We start from the raw sequence: 16,387 nt of genomic DNA on the forward strand, positions 1-16,387 counted from the left end.
GTGTAGTGAGGCATGTGAAAATTCATGCAGATGCACCCCGATGGGCCCCCAATTAGAGCAGGCAATCAATCGATTTGATTGAAAAATGGGCTATTCTTGTCTTTTTTCTCTCTTATTTTCCATCTCTGTCCTGCTCCAACCAAATCTACCGACCTGCTCCACAAACCCCAAAACATCAACAATCATGACAAATCTTCAAAAAAGAAACACGAATAAACCTAGAACCGCATCCTCCAACGTAGACCCCTACTATCAGGTCTCCTTCTCTAACATCAGGGGTCTACGTTCCAACCTTCCAGAGGTTGAACACAATTACAGGAGACGCAACCGGGCATATTCTTTCTAAGTGAAACTGACATAGGGCCAACCACTTCTCTAGACGAATTCATAATTAATGGATACTCCAACTTAACATCTAAATCTGACCCCCAAGATCGATACGGGCATGGAATATGTGCCTACATCAAAGATGGCTTTCCATGTGGTAGGGATATCTCCAGAGAAGACCCTAATTTACCTTATATGTGCTTCCGGGTTGCACTAGCTTACACCACTGCATTTATATTTGCCCTCTATCGCCCCCACAACAGTGGGGTTACTATCTTTAAGAGTATATCTGAGAAAATTGACCACATCCTGTCTGCTTATCCTTCGACTAACATTCACATTTGCGGTGACTTCAATGTCCATGATGTGGAATGGCTGACCCACTCAAATAAAACCAATGACGAGGGGAGATTTTGTCATGATTTTGCCATTGCCTATGACCTCACTCAGATTGTTCACGAACCCACCCGTGTGCCCGATACACCCGGTCAATATGTAAGCCTTCTAGACCTTTTCCTTACAACATCCCCTAAGCTGCGTTCATGTTCCGTTCTATCTCCTCTGGGATCCTCTGACCACTCCGTTGTAACAGTTAAGATAAAAATGAAATATAATAAGTCTTCAGACATACCCCTCCACCGTACTGTATATCGATATTCTATGGCTGACTGGGATAGCTTCCATACATTCATATCTGACCTACCTCTGCATTCCATGTTTAAAAAGGATGCGTCCTCTATAGTATCAGACCTAGGCATAGATTGATTCATACCATCAAAATAATTCCAACAAAAACCTAACAGCCAGCCATGGTTCTCCCCTGAATGTGCTGCTGCCATCGCGCACAGAAATCACTTTTTCCATAGCTACCAACGTAATAGATGTACTGAGACTAAAACTGCTTTCAGGACTGCCACCATCAACTGTAAAAGAGTAATAAAACATGCAAGAGATCTATATGCTCAGTCTGTAAAATCCAAAGTAGCTGAACAGCGGCTTGGTTCCACCAGTTCTGGCAAATAGCAAACAGGATCTTAAACAGAAGCGTGCGTTCTATTCCAACTATCATCAATTGACCTGGGGTCATCTCGTCAGCATCAGACAAGGCCAGACTATTTGCCAAGAACTTTGCCGCTAATTCTACCCTATGCGACAATGACCATCAACTCCCTGTATTTCCTCCTATAACAGACAACACGCTATGCAACATACAAATATCTGTGCGTGAGGTCGCCAAGCTAATCAAGAACCTTGATTCCAGTAAAGCAACTGGCCCTGGCGGCATTCCAGTTATAGTGCTGGAAAAGCTCCAACCAGAACTTACAAAACTGTTTAAGCGTTGTCTTAAGGAGAAGTGCTTTCCAACACTCTGGAAAACCTCATCAGTATGCCCTGTATTTAAGAACTCAGGTGAAAAGTCATCTCCCTCTCGGTAAAAACCAATAAGTCTCCTGTGTGTCATGAGTAAGGTGTTGGAATCCATATTAAATAAAGAAGTAGTCAACCACCTCAACAGAAACAACCTTCTTAGTGACATGCAATATGGTTTCCGCTCTGCAAGATCTACAGCAGGGCAATTGCTCTTGACATATCGAAGGCCTTCCAGCTACGGTATTACTGGAAATGTTTTCTCAATCGTTAAATCATTTCTCTCTGATAGGTTAATAAGAGTAGTGGTTGATGGGCAGAAATCAAAGGCCCACAGTATAAATGCTGAAGTCCCCCAGGGGTCCACCCTGGGCCCAACTCTCTTCTTGATCCACATCAATGATCTCCCAAAGCACGTACTTAAATCATTCTTTATCATCTATACTGATGACACGACCATCTATGGCAACATATCAAAGGCCGTAAATGACAAAGTTCTCCCTAATTCTCTCTCCTCTGATCTTCAGCACGTGGTACAATGGGGGAAGAGGTGGCTGGTCACTTTTAATGCATCCAAAACCAAGCTTCTACCTTTACATCATCAACGCTCTGATCCCCATCTGGCATCAATTGAAATGGGTGCCTGTCGTCTTGGGGAGGATCGATGTTTTGACAAGCCTCTGGGTTTTACCTTTACTCCTGATCTGAAATGGAATACGTATATCAAATCTGTTGCCAGGGACGCTGGGAAAATGGTGAGATTCTTCTACCACTCCAGAAGATATCTCACTAATGATGCAATTCTCTATCTGTATAAAAGCCAAGTACGTCCAAGGATGGAGTACTGTTGCCACATCTGGGCAGGAGCTGCTACAAACAGCCTATCCTGTCTTGACAAAGTACAAAATAGACTTCGTGGTTTAGTGGGGTATGCCCTTTTCTCTTCCCTGCAACCCCTCTCCCACAGAAGAGACGTTGCGAGCCTGTATTTGATTTATCATTATTTGCATGGCAGGTGCTCGTCTGAGCTCCAATCACTCGTCCCCCCTTGCCAATCTTTCACGAGAAACACCCGTCTGGCTAAAACTACTGTCAATAATTGTCCCCACTCTTTATCTGTGCCTAAATCCAAACGTAGATTCCATGAGCAAAGCTTCTTTCTTAGAATTGCACGCCAGTGGAACTCTCTGCCGCTTGCCTGTTTCCCACCTGACTACAATTTGGACGTCTTCAAGTCCAACATAAACAACCTCCTGACAAACCGCCCCATTAAGTAAGACACTCTATCAAAACCCCCAATACTAATGATTACTACAATACTATCTCATTGATTACTGTACACGCAAGAACCCTTATCCCTGAGTTGCCTTCGGGCCTTGATAAGTGGTGACCCCCATGTAAAAAAAAATTAAAATATGGGAGTGTGAAGCATTCATTGATCCTCATTCAATCCCGGGCAACGTCGGGTCTCCCTGTCATCACATAAGAAATAGCGATGATAAAAAAGTGAATAAATACCTATACATTTATCTATCCACATTATAGATATATTTCCAATTCTGTACTATAATAAAGACCAATGTGTATTTATTTAGATACATCAGAATTCAATTGTTTAAATGACGTGTAAACGCAAATATGACGTCAGAGAACCCCTTCACAGTTACTTCGCTGCTTGAAATGAATTTGTAAAGAAATTTACCATTCTAGAATAAAAAAAAAAGTTTGAACGTGTTTTTCTCTTTGGGTCACAAGAAATGGTAATAATAATTTATACATGAAAAATTAAATTATATATATATATATATATATATATATATATATATATATATATATATATATATATATATATAGTGTGTGTGTGTGCCTGTGAGTTCGTTCCTTATAGACTCGAAAACAGCTGAGCCGATCTCTATGAAATTTCACTTAAATGTAATTCACGTGTCTGGCAGTATTCTTAGATAGATTTCTATCGGAATATCTTCGATAAGTATCGATAATCGATAATCGAAATAATCCGATGAAAGCAGGAACAGGTGATTTTGACCAAAGTTAATACTTGACACAGCCTAAAATCACAGGTTCATTTGAGAAATTTAATTATCACACTAGCCAAAAGGCCTAACATTTAAAAATCAAGAGTAAGTTCTTTGATATGACAGGGGCGCGTATATATATGTATATACAGTGAAGCTAATAAAAATGCCTAAATAACAAAGTAAAGTTATCAAGATAGAAAAAGCCCAATATGGTTACGAGGAGCTATTAAATATATCGAATAAAACATAAAGAATAGAAGTAATATATAATCTTATAATGTCATCAGATCAATGAGGAAACTGGAGAGAAAATAAAGCATTAAAGTGAACTAAAAAAAAACTGTTTAAGCAATGGCGTAACATTTAGATTAGAAATGAAGGATGTATATATTAAGAAATATTAAAGAACCCTTTGAAATATGAGAATAATTAAAATATACTTACAAATTAGGAGTTAAGCATACGCGAATAGGAGAGTAAAATTAAAAAAATATATATATACGTAAATAATATTAATAGTAAAAATAATCTGATGAGAAGCAATTAGTTTCGAAATGCTATGGGCAAAATAGATTTTCTCTACATTTTATCTTCTTTCCTTATTTGATCTGATGATATGAAGTTATATGTAACTTTTATTCCTCACGTTTTAGTTAATATATATATATATATATATATATATATATATATATATATATTAATATAGATATATATATATATATATATACAAGAATAAAAAAGCATTGGAAATGCAAAAGGATATAGGGATGGTATGCCAAAAAGTATACAAACAAGATAGCTATGAATGGCTAGGCACATGGAAATAGAATTGCATCCAAAGTATAGCCCTATAGCTTTTCTCCAATCTTCATTCCGTGCCATCATTACGGTTGTAAAAAGCTATAGGGCTATACTTTGGATGCAATTCTATTTCCATGTGCCTAGCCATTCATAGCTATCTTGTTTGTATACTTTTTGGCATACCATCCCTATATCCTTTTGCATTTCCAATGCTTTTTTATTCTTGTTAATTAGTATTTTTACTTACAGTCTTATTTTTAAACTTACATTCATGATAGTATTGTCTTTTTTAGGAGGCGGCTCATTGCCGCCTCCATTAGTAGCAGGTCGCTTCCTGTTGGGTTTTAGGTCTTTGGGTTTTGGGCCTTAGGAGTTGCCTCTTGGTCCTCCATCGGTTCTATATTACATAGAGAGTGCTACCGCCTCTCTGATAAAACAGTTAGAGTATTATAAAGTTCTAAAATGTTCATACCTTCATTATTAAATTTTTCTTGACTTTCTTGTAGTTTCTTTTGCGGTTAATTTAACTTATTTCCTTTGGCGTTTGGTGAGTTCTTAGAAGAACTGGTCTGATCTACTTTTCTTAGCGAGCGAAGAGATTCAGCTGCATTTAACAATGGTTGCTATAGTGTATTTTTGCGCATGCGTGAGAATTTCAAGTTTCCTCCTTATTTTTCAATAGTTTGATAGTAGTCATGTGTCTTTCTGCCAAGAGCGACAGACGTCAGTTTTAGCCGTGATCGTCTAGAGGTTAGGACCCCACATTGTGGCCGTGCTAACTTAGGTTCGAATCCTGGTCACAGCATTGACATTTTGTACATATTTTACAGTCCAAAATCTGAAGAATTATTTGTTTTTATAATATTGTTTTTTGACGTCGTACTTGCTGATAGGTTACTCTTATAACAATTTTGATCAACTGAGATAAAGATTTCGTGGTTTCATTAACGCTGGTGGGTTACTGTTTAAAGAAAAAACCTTAACGTTCACCTCAAATATTCAGCGTCCAAGAAATATAGGCCACTGGCAAACTGGAACGTCTGTGAGCATCCGGTGTATTATTTGGAGCTGTCCCTTTTGAGAGAAGTTCCGTGTTCGAAGTGGTCTGTCTACATTGGGTATATAGTGTTTAAAACTTGTTATTACCCGTAATCTTATTTAATTATGGAGTTAGCTAAAAAGCGATGGGTCACTGCACTTCTCCGTGTAAAGAGCAGTCGATTGATGCTTGAACTGTTGTCAGAGACCGTTCGTACACCGAGATACATCGTCTCAAAAGAAAGAAGAAAGAAGAAAGAAGAACAATTGGCCATTTTTGTACCCTTTTTTTTTTTTGCTCTTTTGACATATTAACCGACGTTCTGACACTCACTGGATTCGTAAGATACTTCTCTGTAAGAATATGTGCTTTTTGAAACTTATAAGTTGATTTTAGTTGAGATTTGGATAGTTTTGTTTTGTAGGCGTATATAGGCGTGTACGGGCCATCCCTATATAGAGAGTGCTACCGCCTCTCTGATATATATATATATATATATATATATATATATATATATATATATATATATATATATATATATATATATATTAATATAATTTATATATGTGTGTGTTTGTGTGTGTGTTGTTTGGCTGTGGAAATGTATATGTTGTTAGGCTGTGGAAATAATTATATATATATATATATATATATATATATATATACATATATTTATATATATGTGTGTGTGTGTGTGTGTGTGTGTGTGTGTGTGTGTGTGTGTGTGTGTGTGTGTGTGTGTGTAGGATGAGTGAAGTGTTAAGAGTAATTGCAGCTAAGTTTAAGAGGAATGCAAACGAAGCCAAATCTATTTATGTATCCTTACCGACGGGGGTTATCTTCCCGCGGGTATCCTTACATTAAACTGACCTTTTGGCTCGTAAAAAAAAAGTATGTTTACACTGGGAAATCAATATTTAAAAGCATTAACTTTGGGGTTTCAAAAATAACTAAGCGAATTCTAATGAGACATCTCTAAAAAGAAATAATAAAAACGAAAAAAAGAAAAATTCTGAACGTTTGAAAATTAGATGATATTATCTATTCTATGAGAATGCCATCCCAAATCATTGACTTTTTATTGGGTTTTTAAAGCTAATGATTCGCAAATATGCGCCGCTTTTAAAGATATTTTAGACCAGCAGATTGACCCGGCTTTGCCCGGGATTGAATAAGGATCAACGAATGTTTCTCCCTTCCATATTTTATTGTCATCGAAATCAATAAAATTATCCGCTTTTTTTTCAATCAAATCGATTTATTGCTTTCTCTAGTTGAGGACTCACCGCGGTGCACCGGGGAGAAGCTTCACATGCCTCCCCGCAGTCACTTAGTCTACAATACACTGTAGAAAACTTATTGTTGCTATCATAAACTTATTTTATGCAATTCCTTGAAGTAAAGTTTAAAATGCAAAAGGCAAGTATCATGGTTCACTTGTGCTTCAAACAGAAACATACATTTCGAACGCGCCCCTGTCGTATCAAAGAACCTACTGTTGATTTTACATGCCTGACCTTTGTACTTGTGCAGTGATAATGGCACGAATTCAATTTTAAAATTCAAAAGTCAAGTATTATGGTTGAGTTGTGCTCCAAACAGAAGCATTAATTTCGAACGTGCCCCTGTCATATCTAAGAACATTCTGTTGATTTTATATGTTGAACCTTTCTGCTTCTTAAATTCACTTGTGATGTTAGGCTGTATAAGGTGTTAAGTTTAGTCAAAACTAGGCACCGATCAAAACGAAAGGAAGGAGCAAGTATTTTGTGGTGTGTCTTTCTTTTAAAAATCTACCAAAAATTAAGTAATTATCCAATCAATACGAAATATTCACCAATTATTAAGTGAAGAATGAACTTTATAATGGTGTATTTTTTTCATACTCGATATTTATATTTTTGTTGCCTACAATATCCCCTTCTTTATTTGTGGTTTCAAATATGCTTTAAATAATTAGCCGAAACTGAGCAAAATATATTGTATTGTAGGGAGGGTGAGACTTGTAGATAAACCAAGCAAACAAAAAAAAAACAACTGCGCACGTATCAGATTTTAATGTTGAAAATCCGAGTTTTGATTGTTTTATTTTTCATCTGTTGTGTTTTGAAGTGTGAAATTCATTTACTATGTTAACAAAAATTATTATTTTTCAGAATAGCAAAAAAAGAATTTTTTTTTCTTTATTTTTACGAAAAACACTAATTTTGAATCTTTGAAAAATAAATTTATAATTTTCTTTCAGTGAGTCCAATATTGCTAATATACCATTAAATAGCAAATGCTTTGAAGAATCGATACTAAAAAAAATAAAAAAATCGATAAATTACTGCGCATTTTGCTAAAATACGGGAATTTATTTCGGCAACCTTGATACTAGATGCAATAGTTGTTTTCAATACATACGACGCCTAGCATTCCCTAAATGGTTACCCATCTTGCACTGGCCAGTCCCATCGTTACTTAATTTCTGGGTTATGTAGGCAACATATATATATATATATATATATATATATATATATATATATATATATATATATATATATATATATATATATATATATATATATCACTAATGAAAAAAGAATTAAACCCTTCACGTAATCGTCAAATCAAACGTTAAAAATACATATATATATATATATATATATATATATATATATATATATATATATATATATATATATATAGTTTATTTAGTCCCTCCAGGCCTCCGTACTTACTTTTAAGCTATCATTAAATTATTTTTTTTTTATCACTTTGTTACGCAAATCTATAAAGTGATATAAAAAGTTCGAAGCATTAGAAATTCAGAGGAAGTAAGTTATTTTTTCCTGAATTTAAATTGTCTCCAAGTTCACTATGGAGGAAGAGCAGAATGACTCTTTATCCTTTTTGGACGTCCTTGTAGAAAGGACAGAGAATCGGTTTAGTACAACTATATACAGGAAACCGACATTTATAGGCCTGTATATAAGTTTGGATTCTTTTGCCCCTACCAGGAGAAAAATCAGTTTGATCAAGTCTTTGGCACACCGTGCCCTTATGATTTGCTCGACTGCCAAACTTGATAAAGAATTGAAGAAGATAATTGCTAAATTTTGCGAAAAATGGTTTCCCTGAAGGTATAAGCTCTAGGTATATTTGCCAAGCTCTTGTTAAATTTAATACCAACCCTTCTCTTGGTCCGGCTAAGTGTCCAGTTTATCTGAAACTCTCTTATATTGGTTCTATCAGTAAAGGGTTTGTCGATAAAATTAATTCGGTTGTATCTCTCGGTTTCTATGCGGTGCTGCCTCGCGTGATGTTCGGTACTAAAACTGCCTTCCCAGCTTTTAAGAAAGATATACTTCCCACACTACAAAAAGTTTAGTTGTATATCAATTTAAATGTCAGTCTGATGCTGGCTATGTGGGTCGTACGTTTAAACGTCTGGGAGTCAGATTGGCACAGCATGTCCCTGTATGTTTTCGAAAGTCCCGGGTGTCTAGAATAAACACACTGTTGAACACATCCGGGCGTTCACAAAATACATCCGGGCATTTACGGAGCACATCTGGGCGCTCACCTATTCATGAGTCATCAATTGGTACATGTATGACAATAAAGCATGTGATGAAGCGTATTCGGGTGGCTGTTTTCGCATTGTACACAAGACCCGTTCCAAACAGCATCTCAATATTTTGGAGGCCGTAACTGTACTAATGCGCAAACTATCGCTCTGTATGCAAAAGGAGCTGTCGCATAAATGAGACTTGTTTAAAGAGCTCTGATTTACCAAAAGAAAAAGAAAATGCCTAAATTGCGTCATTATTTTTTGTTTCTGTACTTATTTGCAGGCAAGTTTATTTTTTTTTATTATTTCGTCCTAGGTGCTGAAATATGGACGATATATCACGGGTTATTCATTCATTTAATTCATCCGTGCAGTTTAAAAAAATATTTTTAAAATTTTGTTCACCCCTCCCTTCGCCTGTATTTTCAATTATGTGTGTTTTATTTTAATCGCTACCGACGTAATCCCTTGACAAGTCTTGGACGAAAGGTACCTCGAGGTTCTTTTATTATTATTGTTAGTAGTAGTAGTCGTAGTAGTCGTCGTCGTCGTAGTAGTAGTAGTATTTTAGTCGCATAGTCTTTTGACTATTTTTCGTGTCTATTTATTTTTCTCCCCCATCGATCTTCCTCAAAATTCTAATAACTCCACTTATCCTTTTAAAACGTATATATATATATATATATATATATATATATATATATATATATATATATATATTATTTTTTTATTAGCGATTCCGTGGTATTTTTTCTTCTTTCTGCTCGCTCCCTTGGCTATGGTAACATTACTTAAACAAATTTCACTGGCTGTTTAACAGTGTTATTTTGCGACGAGTCTTCCTGTTGTTGTTTTTTTTTTTTTCAACAAGACCTATGCTTTCTATCATCTGTCATCCCCCTCATCATAATCATTCTACTGTTTATTTATTTAAATGTTGTTGTGGAATGCACTACCTTCGGTAGGCATCACATAGTTTGGATTCCCGTCTCAAACAACACGACTCATCCAAGATTCGACATGCAAATTTTTTACCATCAGATGTTTTGCATAATAGCTATAGTTCGGCTATTTGTGAACACTTAATAAATAACCTGCTTTAAACTTCAGTGTTGACTTGTTCTCCATTTGAGCAGGTCACACTCTCCCTTCTTTCACTTGAAAATTTTATACACTACCTTTATTAAGTCTTTGAGGCCTTCTCTTTGCAAACAAAGAAAATCTTTTAAGATTAATGTAGTTTCTATTTGATTCTAAGCTTTATTTTTTATTTTTCCCACTTGTTCCCCACCATATTTTAATTTCATATATTTTTTCTTAATCGTAATTAGACCTCGATTTTAGCTCTGTTAAGCGAGGTGCGAAATCGGTTCTTCATGATTAATACATTCGGTCTGTACATAGCTATTATTAAATTTTGTATGACTAAAAATAAAGATATATATATATATATATATATATATATATATATATATATATATATATATATATATATATATTCGGCCCGGCAAGTCCAGGAGAAATGCATTGAACAACAGATACCACTGTATCAAGTGTTTGTGGATCTAACCAAAGCATTTGACACCGTTAACAGGGATGCTCTTTGGTTAATCTTAGAGAAAATAGGGTGTACTCCAACCTTTGTTAGAATATTCAAGGAACTGCACAGAGACATGGAAGCTCGAGTCTCGTTTAACGGAAAATTGTCTGATGAAATCCCAGTTGCAATGGTGTCAAACAAGGTGATATTCCTGCCCTACTCTTTTCTCTGTATATTTTGCTGCTCTACTTGCTCATGTGTTTCGAGATTGCGATAGGGGTGCGATGTTAAAGTTTCGAACCACAGGTGGCATTTTTAATGTTAGAAGATATAAGCCAGATCCAAGCTACATCATGTCTTGGTCAAGGAGTTACTGTATGCAGACGATGCTGTTTTTTTGTTGTTGTTTTTTTTTTTGTCGCACACTGAGACTGATATGCAGCATATAATGGATAGCTTTGCTGACTCCTTCGTTGCTTTTGATCTGAGGATCAGTCCGTCTAAAACAAATGTGGTGTTCACTCTTGCACCGGGCCAGTCATACGTAGAGCCGAACATCATGATCTGTGGTGCTAGATTGGTAGTAATTGATTCATTTGTGTACCTTGGTAGTTCTCTGTCGAGGGATGGCTGTCTCGACATTGAAATCCACAGGCGAATTCAGAAGGCATCTGTAGCTTTTGGAAAGTTGGAGAAGAGACTTTAGTCTGATCGTTGCATCACAGACAGGACTAAGATCTGCGTTTAAAGACCTGTGTGCTTACCACATTGTTGTATTCATCGGAGACGTGGACATTGCATCAAAGTCCCATTAAATGGCTTGAATAATTTCACACAAAAATGCTTGAGACATATCTTAAACATCAAGTGGCAAGCACAAGTACTCGATACTGAAGTCCTTGTGAGAGCATGTTGCTCTAGTGTTAACACCTTTGTAATCAGATTTCACATGCGTTGGGTGGATCACTTGATTCGAATGAAAGATTGTAGGCTGCCAAAAAAAATTCTTTACGGGGAGCTGGTAAATGGCAAGCGCCCTCAACACAAGCCTAGGAAAAGGTTCAGGGACTCTACAAAGAATAATTTGAAAGTCTTACAAATCGACATTGACACATGGGAAGAACTTACTCTGAAAAGGCCGAAGTAGCGAAAGCTTGTACGTGAAAGCTGTGATGCTCTAGAGAAAAGAAAGCAAGCTCACAGCAATTTGAAGCGAGAGCTTCGCAAAGGTTTAATTGATGGTCTTAACCATGACACACAGAGCTGACACACACAAGATCACACACACACACACACACACACACACACACATATATATATATATATGTGTGTGTGTGTGTGTGTGTGTGTGTGTGTGTGTGTGTGTGTGTGTGTGTGTGTGTGTGTGTGGGGAGAGAGAGAGAAAGTGAGAGAGAAAAAGATAGATATTGTTCCAACATTAATGCAAGGGATCTTATAGAGTATAATGTAAATTTCGCCCGTATTCATGACCGCTTTTAATGTCAGTGGTGTGCTGTTAACAGGGATTGTATAAAACTTGACAACATTTAACTAAAAGCGTGAAAAAGTAAAACGAAGAAAGCCTTTAGAATTTTGTTGAAACTATTGCTTCTTGAGCATAAGCAGCAGAGGTGTGATGGTGATTCAGAGTTTAACGTCGCTGGCTGACAGCCTGACTGTACCAAGCTCGAATCCAGTTAATTTAACAGAGACACCTTCACTCAGGAACGTGTGCAACGTTCACGTGGTCCATTCCTTAAGTACCCGCCTTTTTTTTTTTTTACTTGAAGGTCACCACTTATAAATGCGCGGAGGCCACTTTAGAACAAAGGTTAGTTAGTAGCTGCTTTAGCTACGCAAGTGTTTGTTTCGAACGTTTTATAGGGAAGGAAAATAGATTGGAGCTCAGTCGACCCTTGTAAAAGAAATTATTGGTACTTCTGCATTTACTGGCGCACAATCCTTACGGCGCTACTCGAGTGTACCCAGCAGATGGCGGGGATAACCGAAAGTGGACGTCCGATCATTTATAAGCCGTTCAACCGCTACGAAAAACACGGAAATATAATAAATACAAGAAAGATAACATGAACGAATGAAGAAATTTTTTTTGTTGTTTGGAAGAAATTTTTTTGTTGTTTGGAAGAATTTTTTTTTGTTGTTGTGTGGAAGAATTTTTTTGTTGTTTGGAAGAAATTTATTTTTTGTTCTTTGGAAGAAATTTTTTTGTTTTTGTTTGGAAGAAATTTTTTTGTTGTTTGGAAGAAATTTTTTTTTGTTGTTGTTTGGAAATAATTTTTTTTGTTGTTGTTTGGAAATAATTTTTTTTGTTGTTGTTTGGAAATAATTTTTTTTTGTTGTTTGGAAGAAATTTTTTTGTTGTTTGGAAGAAATTATTTTGTTGTTTGGAAGAAATTTTTTTGTTTGGAAGAAATTGTTTTGTTGTAGTTTGGAAGAAGTTTTTTGTTGTTTGGAAGAAATTTTTTTGTTGTTGTTTGGAAGAAATTTTTTTGTTGTTGTTTGGAAGAAATTTCATTTTTGTTGTTTGGAAGAAATTTTTTTTTTTTGCTATTTGGAAGAATTTTTTTTTGTTGTTGTTTGGAAGAATTTTTTTTTTGTTTGGAAGAAATCTTTTTTGTTGTTTGGAAGAAATTTTTTTGTTGTTGTTTGGAAGAAATTTTTTGTTGTTGTTTGGAAGAAATTTTTTTTGTTGGATAAATGTTTTATTTCGATGTGCTTTTTAATTTTTTTTATTTTTTAATTTAAAATGTTTTTAATAAAACTTTAAAGGAAGAAAGCTTTTTGTGTAGATTTTTTTCTATATTAAAACAAATAAAAAATGGAAGAAAATTTGTAAGGAAAGCTTTTTGGCTTTCTAAATTATTTACTTTAATTTATAATTTAATAAGCAGGACGCCCAGCGTTGCCCGGTCTTAAAATACGAATAAATATTATATTTTAATTAATGCAGAATTCTTATTTATTATAAACAGAAATACCATAGATATTAAACGTAACGTTTAATTCTTTTAAACAGATGAAGTAAAAAAAATAGAAAGAAACAGCATTCCAGTATTATGTATTTTCTAAACAGGTCATTTTTTGTGAGTTGAAAAATATTCGAGCTGAGATCGAAAGCAAAACTTAAAGACAGTGTGTCAAGTACAATAATCATTACACCAGCTTGTCATGACTTTCAAAGAGTGTTTTAAAACCAACCAATACTTCATATTAGGAAGTTGCCATATTTCACGACCGCGCATGCGCAATCGTGAAACAGCTGGAAACAGATAAAAACCTGGTAGCCTCTCGCGTACCAATTTTTCAATTTTAACCACTAAGCAGTCCTTTTTCCAGATGAAAATGGATTAAAAAGTTTTCCAAATGTCTGAATATTCTATATATTTTCAAGTCTGTAGATAAAAAATTCTTTGAGTATATAGATTGAGAAGAATCCTCACACATACACGCGCATTTTCACTTTAATATATGTATAGATTTTCTTTCCAATATATATATGTATATATATATATATATATATATATATATATATATATATATATATATATATATATATATTCTTGAAGTTATACATTTGGATTTTACCGTCACTGGATTATTTATCTTCCACCAGACTATCTATTCATGTGTAATCACCTTTTTCTTCATCATATTCCCTCTGCTTCACTTTTTTTGTTTTCAAGTAAGATCTTTGATTTACTTGTTGTTTCATCAAATACTTTTGCATGCAAAATCCGATCCCGCATTTTGCTAATTCCTACCCTCTGATGAGAAGGAAAGCATTTTTTTGAAACTCCGCAGATTAAGGACTATCCACTTATCTAGTGTTTCTTTTTCAGATAAAATATATTTTTAACTCATTTCAACGTGTTTTTTAACATGTTTTAGTAACTGTTTGCTCGTATTATATATATATATATATATATATATATATATATATATATATATATATATATTAAATGGCGGCCCAGCGTTGCCCGGTCGTACAATACGCTCGAACATGATATTTTAATTTATGCAGATTGTGTCTGAATTATTTTAGAGTCAATCCTCTATTGATTATTATATATTATGATGGATAATTTGATTGGTGAATTAATTCGCAAAAATAATAATAATAATAATAATAATAATAATAATAATAATAATAATAATAATAATAATAATAATAATATATCAAATTCTGTCTGTGTTTGTTTACAATATCTCGTCAGCTGATATTTGGGCTTAACAATGAATGTCCTGGAAAAGTAACTTCTGATTAATGTTTAGTTTTAAAATATGGAAACGAAAAATGATTTGCGGCAATTTTGAATGGTAGTTTTTTTCTTTTATCGTAAATTGAACACATTAATAAAAAAATAAAATAAAATGGTGAGGTACACTCAGGTTTAAACTGGGGATAATTCGATCTGTAGTCAAATGCTCTACCATTAAGCTATATCTCCAAATTATAATAAATCTGTTTTAAAAAAAGAAAAAAAAGAAATGATTTGCTAAGATTTTATTATCCCCTTTGGCCAGTGTAACGAAAAAAATATTCCCTGTAAAAAATTTTATTTTTCATCTATGATATAGAAAAGCTTTTTTAAGATCAATTTTTTAGATTTCCATACTTATCGGATGAATTTCTGTACCAAACATATATAAAAACACCGTCAGGAATAAAAAAAAAATAAAAAAAATTAGCTTTGTGTGGAATTTGCAAAAGATAGGCACAGCCGTTTCGCAATCTATGAGGAAGGAACACACACACACACACACACACACAACGTTATTTTTATAGAATAGTAGAGAAATAATACGTCTGCTTATGTTTTTTGTTTTTGTTTTTTGTTTTTGTTTTTTTGCTAACGTCCGACAGAGCATTTGATATCGCTTTCTCATTGGTTATTCGTTTCTACCATTGAGGTCGGCCTAAGCGTTCCTAGCATCACATTGCAATCGGCCGTTTCCGGTTATTCCCGTCATCTGCCGGGAACATCCGAGTAACTTCGTAGAAATCTCGAGTTGTTAAATGTAGAAGTACCGAATTCTTAATAGAAAGATCTTGAGGAAACGATTGCCAACAAAATCATCATCATCGTGAATGGCGCTTAACAGACAAACAAATAAGCACTAGCAACAAATAGTGCCCGCTCTGCTCATAAGTTTTCGACAAAGACTTAATTCCTCTTGTATTGCCCTTTGGATCATTTAATTTAGTCTCCAGCGGAGGAAGTGGATCTTTTTTAGGGAGTCGACAATTTTATCCCATCTCGTATGACTGTACCACTTTCAAGCAGATGACATTTTTGAAGAAACTGATCTGTATTTCATTTTTGTGTAGGTGATATCGCTGACGGAAGTATCCGGGTATTTTTTTATTCTTTCTCAATCATTTTTATATTTATTGTCAAGAGATTTGTAGACTCTTTCTCGCAATTATTCATTGCGAAAAACGGTGTAAAAAATGCTATAAAGAAAATGTGTGAAGATCCATGTCTTTATTTATAGCATGAATTACGACCACATGTTCACATGACATCGGGCAGATTTTTTTGGTGGTGTCAAAGATTTACTGTAAGCAAATACAATACGAATACAGTTGAAGGAAAATTTATGGACTCACGCTCACACACATTATATTATATATATATATATATATATATATATATATATATATATATATTATATATATATGCATATGCATGTAT

The sequence above is a fragment of the Euprymna scolopes genome, chromosome 1, assembly GCF_053919585.1.
Source record: "Euprymna scolopes isolate OS-2025 chromosome 1, ASM5391958v1, whole genome shotgun sequence".
Classification (NCBI taxonomy): domain Eukaryota; kingdom Metazoa; phylum Mollusca; class Cephalopoda; order Sepiida; family Sepiolidae; genus Euprymna; species Euprymna scolopes.